Genomic DNA, 9,237 nt, shown 5'->3' with positions numbered 1-9,237 from the left:
AATATAGCTTAAAAGTATCTATTATTTATCTATCATCTATCTACCCTCTATCATCCATCACCTATCCACTTATCATCTATCTACTATCTAGCATTCTGATCTCTATTTGAAGTCTATTCAGTTAACTCACCATTTATCCTCTTGGCACATGCCTTCAGGACTATGAACACATTTTCTACCGTTTCTTTAGGCTCCGGATTTTTAGATTCCAATGATGTCCAGGTCAGCCAATCCATTTTCATTAATGTGGTTGTTTTAGTGCCATTAACTTCGTACCTCAGATACTGATGGTCTCTGTGCCATATCAGTGAAGAGTCCCCCACTTTTCTGTGACATCTGTGCCTCATCCCTGAGTTAACAGCCCCTTGTGTTGGATGGGGATTTCTCAGGAGATGGAGACACCAGCCATGCATGGGAATCATATCTGCAGGTGACAGAAAGGTGTCCATGTCTTGGTGTCTGTGCACTTAAAGATGTCGGCACTGCTTCCAAGCTTTGCAGATGACTGAGGAAGCAAACCCCATCAGCAGAGAAGCATCAAGATCAGAAGTCTCCAGGTGTGCTCAAGCTCTGCAGGTAGTTGTCAGGTGAGGTTAACACATCAGTGTGGAAACTAAAAGAAATATGATCCTGGGAACAAGTGTCCTTTTCTTGTTATATTTACACCAGACTGGACATCAATATAGATTTTTCCTATGCAGTTATGTGTGGAATGACTGTTAAAATGGAATGTATTTAAAGACTTGATTTGGAAAGTTTTCTGGAGAAAATATGGATCCCTTCAAATATCTTTCGGACAGATAGAGTATAGTGAATTGTGATCCACTCATTTGTTCACTATCTGATCAGAAAGGTGAGGCGATCACTTGACCTGCCTCCAATACAATTCATAGACCAAGTGTTGCCTTGACCGAGGACCAACAAGCCTGCAGATCCACAAAGAGATGCCCACAGGTGGACCTGGAAAGACAAGGGGAGCCTGACTCAAGTTTTGTCCACTTATCAGGACGTGCTCCCTCCCACACAGGCAAACTTCTCAAGATCTAGAGTAAACTCCAATCTCAGGGTGTGGGAACCCACAGCTCTCTCCTCAGACAGGGCTGAAGTCCCTAAGGAAGGCAGAACTGTATTCGAGAAACAGAAGAGACTGTAGGGCCTTCCTTGTGCCTGGTGAGAGGTCCCAAAGCTGAAGGTTTCAGATGTCAGATGTGGGATGATGGGAATGGTTGTGACTGCTGGTGACTGGCCCAGGCTGAGTCTCCTTGTCCCCAGGGGTCCTGTCCCAGGTGCAGCTGCAGGGGTTGTGCCCAACTGGTGAGTGCCTTGCACACTCTGCACCTCACTAGCAGCATCTTGGGGTTCTCCATCTCAACCAGTAATTTCTGGTGGAATTGGATCCACCGACCCGAGCAGAGTGGATGCAGTGGATGGTTCACATACTATCATATATTCTATATCACATACTAGGGTCCAGACCACAAGAGCCACATGTCCATCAGTTAGGCAGTTTGTTAGCCAAGAGGAAGAGGGATAAAGCAGGTGCTGGCCACACCCTTGGAGGTTCCCTCAGGATTAACAGCCACACAATCAGAACCGCCTCTAAGGGTGAACAGGACAGGATAGGCCTAGCCACAGAGCTGGCTCAAACACCACAAAGGACTTCTGAGAGCTGAGCATCGTCCCAAAAATTGCGATTTGCCCTGAGGTTACCTAAAAGTCACAAGGGGGCATTCAGGACAGCAGAGGTAACTGAGATCTGCTGGGGTGCTCAGGTTACCAGGGGGAGCTGAGGACACCAGGGTCGCTCAGTTCTGCATGGAGCACTCAGACCTCCAGGGGGATGCTCAGGTCTCCATGGGGCGTTGAGGTCACTAGTTGCCACTCAGTTCACCTGGGGGCACTCAGGTCATCAGGAACACACAGGACACCAGGAGCCACGTAGGGAACCTGGAGGTTCACAGCTCTCCAGGGGGCACCCAAGATCTCAGAATTCATATCCGGAACCAGTGTTTCAGGGTCAGGTTTCCTGTCAAGCATCTTTCTCATCAGGCCCTACAAACTTCAACCTGACCAGTAAACAGTACACACTGTTTCCTAAACCATTTACAAACACAGATGTCTTCTAACATTTAGAGTGAACGGTCATATAGTAGTGCCGACCTTGACAGAGACCAAGCTCGGGGATAAATTAACTCTCATATGATCAGACCTGTGCCTCACAAGTACACGGGCCACCATTTAAGATACATGCAAGTGATTTTCAAACAGAGGAGACTGACTCATTCAAGTGATCTAAATTTAATATATATGATCAGGCTCTGGGCCGATGGCTCGGAGCCTGGAGCCTGTTTCCGATTCTGTGTCTCCCTCTCTCTCTGCCCCTCCCCCGTTCATGCTCTGTCTCTCTCTGTCCCAAAAATAAATAAAAAACGTTGAAAAAAAATTAAAAAAAAATAAATTTAATATATATGAGCAGCTCCTCTCTCCTTTTTTTTTTCCTTAAGGTTTTCCTTTGATGCCCATGAAGAGAGACCATGAGTAAAGACCCTTGTGGTTGTCAAAACCCCACAGCGTCTTCACCAACTCCACGACTTTCTCTCAAGGATTCTCAGTATATACACATTCCTGTGAGAGAAAAGAGTAGTTTCTACCCTTCACTCCTTTTGTTCTCCATCCAGTTCAGGAAGCCTGAGACAACCAGTGGGGAGGCACATTGAGTCAAGTCTTACAAAACGGTCAGCCAGGGGTCCGTTCTACTTAAGTAGTTAAGGAATCATCCACTGGATCCACCTGTCTCTGCACCTGCCTCTCCACAGAACATGAGGCCCAGAACTTCCTCACACTCAGCTGGACATGAAGTCAACTGTATGGGAGCAGATTAGGAACTCAGTTTAGTGGGTTATTTCACCGCAGTTTTCCACAGTAGCTACACTATGTTGCACTCCCATCAAATGAATTCTAGGATTCCCTGTTCTCCACATCCTCAGCAACACTTGAGATGTTCTCGTTGTGTTTGCCTAATTTTATAATAGCCTTGCTATCAGTTGTGAGGTGATATCTCAGTGGATCGGGGGTGGAATTCTCTGATGATTAGTGATGATGAACAGCAAGTCATATGCTGGATGGACATGTTTTCAACCTTAATAGCAAAATGGATATTTACATGTTTGACCCAAATTTTAATCAGGTGTTGTGTTTATTATTATGATTATAATTGTGATTTTGCTATTGATGTGAAGGAGTCCCTCCTGTATTTTGGATATTGATTCCTTTTCAATATTTTTAATGTAATGTCTCCCATTTCATAGACTGCCTTCTCACCCTGCTACTGTTTCATTTGCCCCCTTTCTAGTTTGATGCAGTCCCCCTTGTCTGCCATGGTTCTCTATGATTTTGCTTTTGTATCAAATAAATCATTGTCAAGAGAATGTCATGATGGTTATCCTGTGTGGTTTCTTCGAAGGCATTTTGGGTCAGCTGTTCTACTTAATCTTTAATCCATTTTGAGATTTTTTTGTGTTGACGTATATGTATGATGCAAGAATACGGCAAAATGTCATTATTTTGCACGTGTATATCAACACCATTTTTTAATGTTTCCTTTATTTTCGAGGGAGAGAGACAGATCATGATCAAGGGAGACACAGGGATAGAGGCAGACACAGAACCCAGGCTCTGAGCTGTCAGCACAGAGCCTGAGGTGGGGCTCAAACCCACAAATCATGACAACAATACGTGACTGGAAGTTGGATGCTTAACTGATTGAGCCACCCAGGCGCCCCTAGTAAAACACCATTTTAAGAGACACAATCCTTTCCCCACTGTGTATTGTTGGAAAACTCATGGAGGATTTGCTGACTGCATCTGCACAATTCTACATCTTGGCTCCGTAATGAGCTCCACTGGTCTATATGATTCATTTCATGCCAGCAGTACACTGTTGGAGCTAATGTATGTCTGCAATATATTTAGAAGGAAGAAGTGTTCTCCTTCTTTCAGGTTCTCTCCTCTTCATGATTTTTTTTTTACTTCCATGTGTTTTGTGGTTCCCTATGAAATAGTATATTTTTCACATTCCTTTAAAAAAAAGGCATTGGTATTTTCATTGAGATAAAAAATAAATATAAAATTAACATAAAAAGATACAGCAGAGAAAAAAAGACTATCACAAATACAGAAAACAAATCAACTTCATTAAAATTTGAATTTGGAAAGATAAGTGAAATTTAAAAAACATAGGTAGCCTAGGGAAATAGGTAAGATTCAAACAAAAGCAATCAGAACTGAAAAAGGAGACATAACTGAACTAAACACATGAAAAGGATCATAAAGGAAAAACTTGGATATTTATAGGTCAACAATTAGATCACCAAGAACAAATTACACATTTTCTAGCATTACATGATCCACCAATACTCCTTCATGCAAAATACAGAGGAACAAAACAAAAATTAGTAAGAAGATATCCTTAATATAAACCTTCATCCTCCAAAAAAAACAAGGCTTTATTAAAATTCTACAATATTTAAAGAATAATTAATGCCAATACTTCTCAAACTATTACAAATTGCTGATGAAAAAGACCACTCCCTGATGCACTTTATGAGGATACTTTTACTCTCACAACAAAGCCAGAGAAACACACCACAAGAAGGGAAACTACAGGCCAGTGTCTCAGATACACATACATGCAAAATTCCTTGATTAAGTCCGAGCCTACTGAATTCAACAGCACACTGAAAGGATCACACATGATAATCCAGTGTGATGCATCCCTGAGATGCAAGTTTCCTTCAACATACACAAATGCAAAAATGTGATGTCCTCCATTAACAGAGGGAATGATTGAATCAAAGCCATCCTTAATTTATTCATAAAATCATTAGACACAGTTTTTTCATGAACAAAAAACACATGTTCATCATTTAAAAATAACTCAATTAAAAAGGGAAGGAAATTACCTCCACATGATCATGGCCACTATGAAAGCCCACACCTGACAGCATATTGAACATAAAATACTAAAACCATTTCTGCCATATCAGGAGCCAGGAAATGATGCTCATCCCCAACATAAGTATTCCACATGATAACATGAAGAATAACTATGCTGCCTCAAACCATATCATCGTGTCACAGTCCTTATTTGGATGAAAGTCACGGGAGAAACAGCCAGTCCAAGGACACATAGCCCCTCCTGTGTCCCTTGACAGCAGGATATAAATCTCCCTTGGGAAAACTCCCTTCCCTGTACCAGGAGGGGAGAACCATCCTTAGCACCAGAATAAGGAACTCAGGGACAAGAAGGTTGTGCAAACAAACCTAGTTACTTGTTGACTAATTAAATACCCCAAAACCACACCTTTGCCTTGACTCTTGCCAAATCCAGTATTTCGTTGTCTGAAAGTCACAAGTGCCACCTTTGTTCATTCTCTGGGTGTCATATTATTAGCATGCCCAGGCACTTGCAAAATTAAATTTATTCTTCCCTTTAGATCAGTCTTATGTCAATTGAATCCTTATACCGGGTGAAAACCCAGAAGAAAAGAAGGGAAAGGCATTCTTCTCCTACAACTGGAAGAAGTACCCACAAACTTTGGCAATAAAAAGAAATAAAAGACATTTAAATCAGTAAGGAGGAAGGAAAATTATTTGTTTGCAGATGACATGATCTTAAACATAACAAAACCCTAGAGATACCAGAAAAAATATTAGAACCAGTTTTTTAAAATGAAGAAAAGTGCAGAATGCACAATGAGCACAATGAACAAAGAAAATAAATACAAATAAACCACCTATGATTCTACACACCAGCATGGAAATATATGCAAAACAAATAACAAAATTATACAACTGAAAATGGCACAGAATAAAGTACTTGGGATTAAACTTCATAAAGTATGTAAAATAATTGTAGAGCGAAAATGTACTTTGTTGATGAAAGACATGTAAAAATGCATGAGTTCCGCAAACATACCTGTGCTCACTGATTAGAATCATTCATATTGTCACAGCACCATCCACACAAACTAATGTAGAAGTGCATCCCTAAACCTGCCATTCATTTTTAAAGAATCAAATCTAAGTCTGCAGTGTGATATATTTGTAAGAGGACATGCAAATAGGGCCTTCTCTGTGCTGATAAAACCAGCCCAGCCCGACCGTGCAGCTGGGAGAGGAGCCCCAGCTCCAGGGGTCCCAGGTATTCCCATTCTGTGATCAGGACAGAACACAGAAACCTCACCATGGAGTATGTGCTTGGCTTGGTTTTCCTTGTTGCTTTTTGAAAAGGTAATTCATGGTGAACGAGAGACACTGAGTATGTGAGTGGATATGAGTGAGAACCAGTGGATGTGTGACACTTTCCTGACCAAGTTATCTTGCGTCTGCAGGTGTCCAGTGTGACGTGCAGCTGGGGGAGTCTGGGGGACACCTGGTGCAACCTGTGGGGTCCCTGAGACTCACCGTTGTAGCCTCTGGATTCACCTTCAGTAATTCCAGCATGAACTGGGTCCGCCAGGCTCCAGGGAAGGGGCTGCAGTGGGTCTGACGGATTGATACTGATGGAAGTGGCACATACTACGCAAATTCCGTGAAGGGCCGATTCACCATCTCCAGAGACAACGCCAAGAACACGCTGTATCTGCAGATGAACCTGAGGGCCGAAGACATGGCCACATATTACTGTGCAAGAGACTGGGTGAGGGGACATCACTGGGAGCCCACACGCAAACCTCCCTGCAGGAGGGGATCGGCACCACCAGGGGGCGCACACTATGAACAATTCTGCGTTGTGTTGCCAGGAGCAGGTGCAGTTGGAGGTTACAGGCAGGTTTCCTGTCAGGGTCTGGGGCTTCCTGTCCACACAGCAGTTTCCCCAGGGAGCCTCTCTGGACACAGGATTCTCTGCTTACCTATTAACTCTCTGAATTAGATACCTGTTGTCATAGGAAAACTGCACTAACATGCACAAAAGACACAGATGTTTCCATTGCTTACTGCTGTCCCTCAACATGAGTGAATTACAGATTTCCTGAGGCACAACAGCTGAACCATTAGAGGAGTCCCAAATGCACTCCCTGTGCAGCCAGGACCACAGGATCCCACAGCTCCCCATTAACTTCACCCAGCCCTTGTCCCAATCAAACAACGTGAGACTTCCCTCCTGGCACTTGCTACTCAGGACGTTAAATGAGCTACAGCTTTATTCAATTCCTCTAAAGAAGAGATAAATCATCTCCATGTATTAGTCTGGATTCTTCTGAGGAACAGAACCCAAAGCACATTTGTTTCCATGACTAAAGAGGTTGGGAAGTCCCATGATCTACTGTCACAAGCTGGAGACCCAGGAAAACCAGTGGTGTAATATGTCTGATTCTGAACTAGGGTCTAGTCTCAGAATGTAGAGATCTGATGATATAACTCTCATAAAAGGGCCAGAGGGGACCACTGTTCCAGTTCAAACAAGCACATGGGAAGTAAAAATGAGGGAATTCTTCCTCCCTCTGCATCAGATTGTATTCACAACCTTAATGGAATGGGTGATGCCCAGACAGAAACCATGGAAGGAAATGCCAGTCTCTTCTGGAAACACATCACAGACATCCACAGAAACAGTGGTGAATCTGGGCACCCATGACTCAGTCAAGATAACCCATAAAGTTAATCATGACAAGACAACTTCCTGTAAATGTGGAGCTCAAAGACTGAAGACTTGAATTTAAATTAAAAAATAAAACAAGAAAATTAAATACATACATATATGAACTATTGGGACTACATCAAAATAGCACGCTTCTGCACAGTGAGGGAAAAAATCAACAAAAGTAAAAGGCAACCTATGGAATGGAAGAAGATATTTGTAAATGACATATTCTCAGGGTTAGTATTCAAACTATGTAAATGCTTTTAAATTATTTTCACATTATCAGTAGAGAGTGTGTCCATGCAGTTCAGCATACTGTCATGTGAGAAGCAAAATTCGTGTCTTCCACTTTTGTTTTGTGTTAGGATCTCACTGAACATGAGACCAACATTCTTCACAACATTTGAACCATACAGTACAGTACTGTTAATTATAGGGGTAATGTTGTGGAGACCCCTCTAGAACCTAATCATCTTGCATAACAGAAAATCATAGCCCTTGAGATCTACTCCTCATTGCCCCTCCCTGCCAGACCCTGGCAACTGCCATTCCACTCTCCATTTTATTGTTATCAAATCCCAAATTCAGCTGAGTATTTCTGGAAAGGTCAATGTTCAAAGTTTTGGTTTTGGTGGGAAAAGAAGTTGAGCTTTATCTAGGAGGCCAGCCACCCGGAGCTAAGGGAGACTCTTCTCCAAAAGCCAACTCTGAGGGTTTCTGCCCAACTCAGGGGATTTTAAAGGACTAGACGGTACTTAAACAAGGGAGTTCCATGGTGGATACCATTTTCGATCATGTGCAGCCTCCATGGTGCAAGCTGCCAGGGTAACCTCAACTCCCCTGCATCTATCTCCACCTGAGGAGAGAAACTCACAGGCATGGGAGAAGACTGCCAGAGGCCAGGAAAGAACCACAATAAGGGATTAGAGGGGAAATCCCCTGGGGCTCACACATGTTCAGCAGTACCTTCTGTTCTCACCAGACGGCATAAGAAAAAACTAAAATACAACCTTGTACTTCACCAGTCATGACACAGAATACTGGGAAATGTTTCCTCAGTAAACTCAGAGGAAGCTTCAAAGCAACTACCAAAAGGATCAAATGACTTGCAAACTAATAGCCAACCAGAATAAGACATGTAAAATTACAAATCAATGTTTTTCAACACGTACAAAGGTAAAATTGACAATGTCTACCTCTATATCCCAAGGAAGTAGGAAGCAGTGGTCTCCATAATGAGGAAAAGCAGTCATCCAAAGAAAGTGACCCAGCAGTAACATAGGACATGGAATTGGTAGAGAAGTTCAGTGTGTTATAATTGCATATCCCGTATCCAAGTAGAAGGAGAAAAGATGGAATGTGTTGAATAGAACCGTGTTTCTGGGTCCAAGTCCCTACCCATGTCCATGTGAGCACTGTTGACCATGGCCCACCTGACTCTCCCACATCCACCCCAGGTGAACTAATGAGCAGGGTCACCCAATGCCACACCCTGTGACTGTTACCTAACCCCACAGGTGGCTCCGAGGTGTAGGGTTTTGTCCACCAGGTAAAGCCCTCTGTTCTGTCTGATGGTCTAGACCTGGCTTTGC

At 42.9% G+C, this 9,237-nt stretch overlaps 1 pseudogene; it reads left to right on the top strand.

Moving 5' to 3' along the window:
- Positions 1–6,215: 6,215 nt before the first annotated feature.
- Positions 6,216–9,179, top strand: LOC131518057 (immunoglobulin heavy variable 3-74-like; annotated as a pseudogene).
- Positions 9,180–9,237: the final 58 nt, after the last annotated feature.

Source organism: Neofelis nebulosa, chromosome 7 (assembly GCF_028018385.1).
Source record: "Neofelis nebulosa isolate mNeoNeb1 chromosome 7, mNeoNeb1.pri, whole genome shotgun sequence".
NCBI classification, from domain to species: domain Eukaryota; kingdom Metazoa; phylum Chordata; class Mammalia; order Carnivora; family Felidae; genus Neofelis; species Neofelis nebulosa.
The sequence above is the reverse complement of the archived record's forward strand: the minus strand, read 5'-3'. Positions and strand labels throughout refer to the sequence as shown.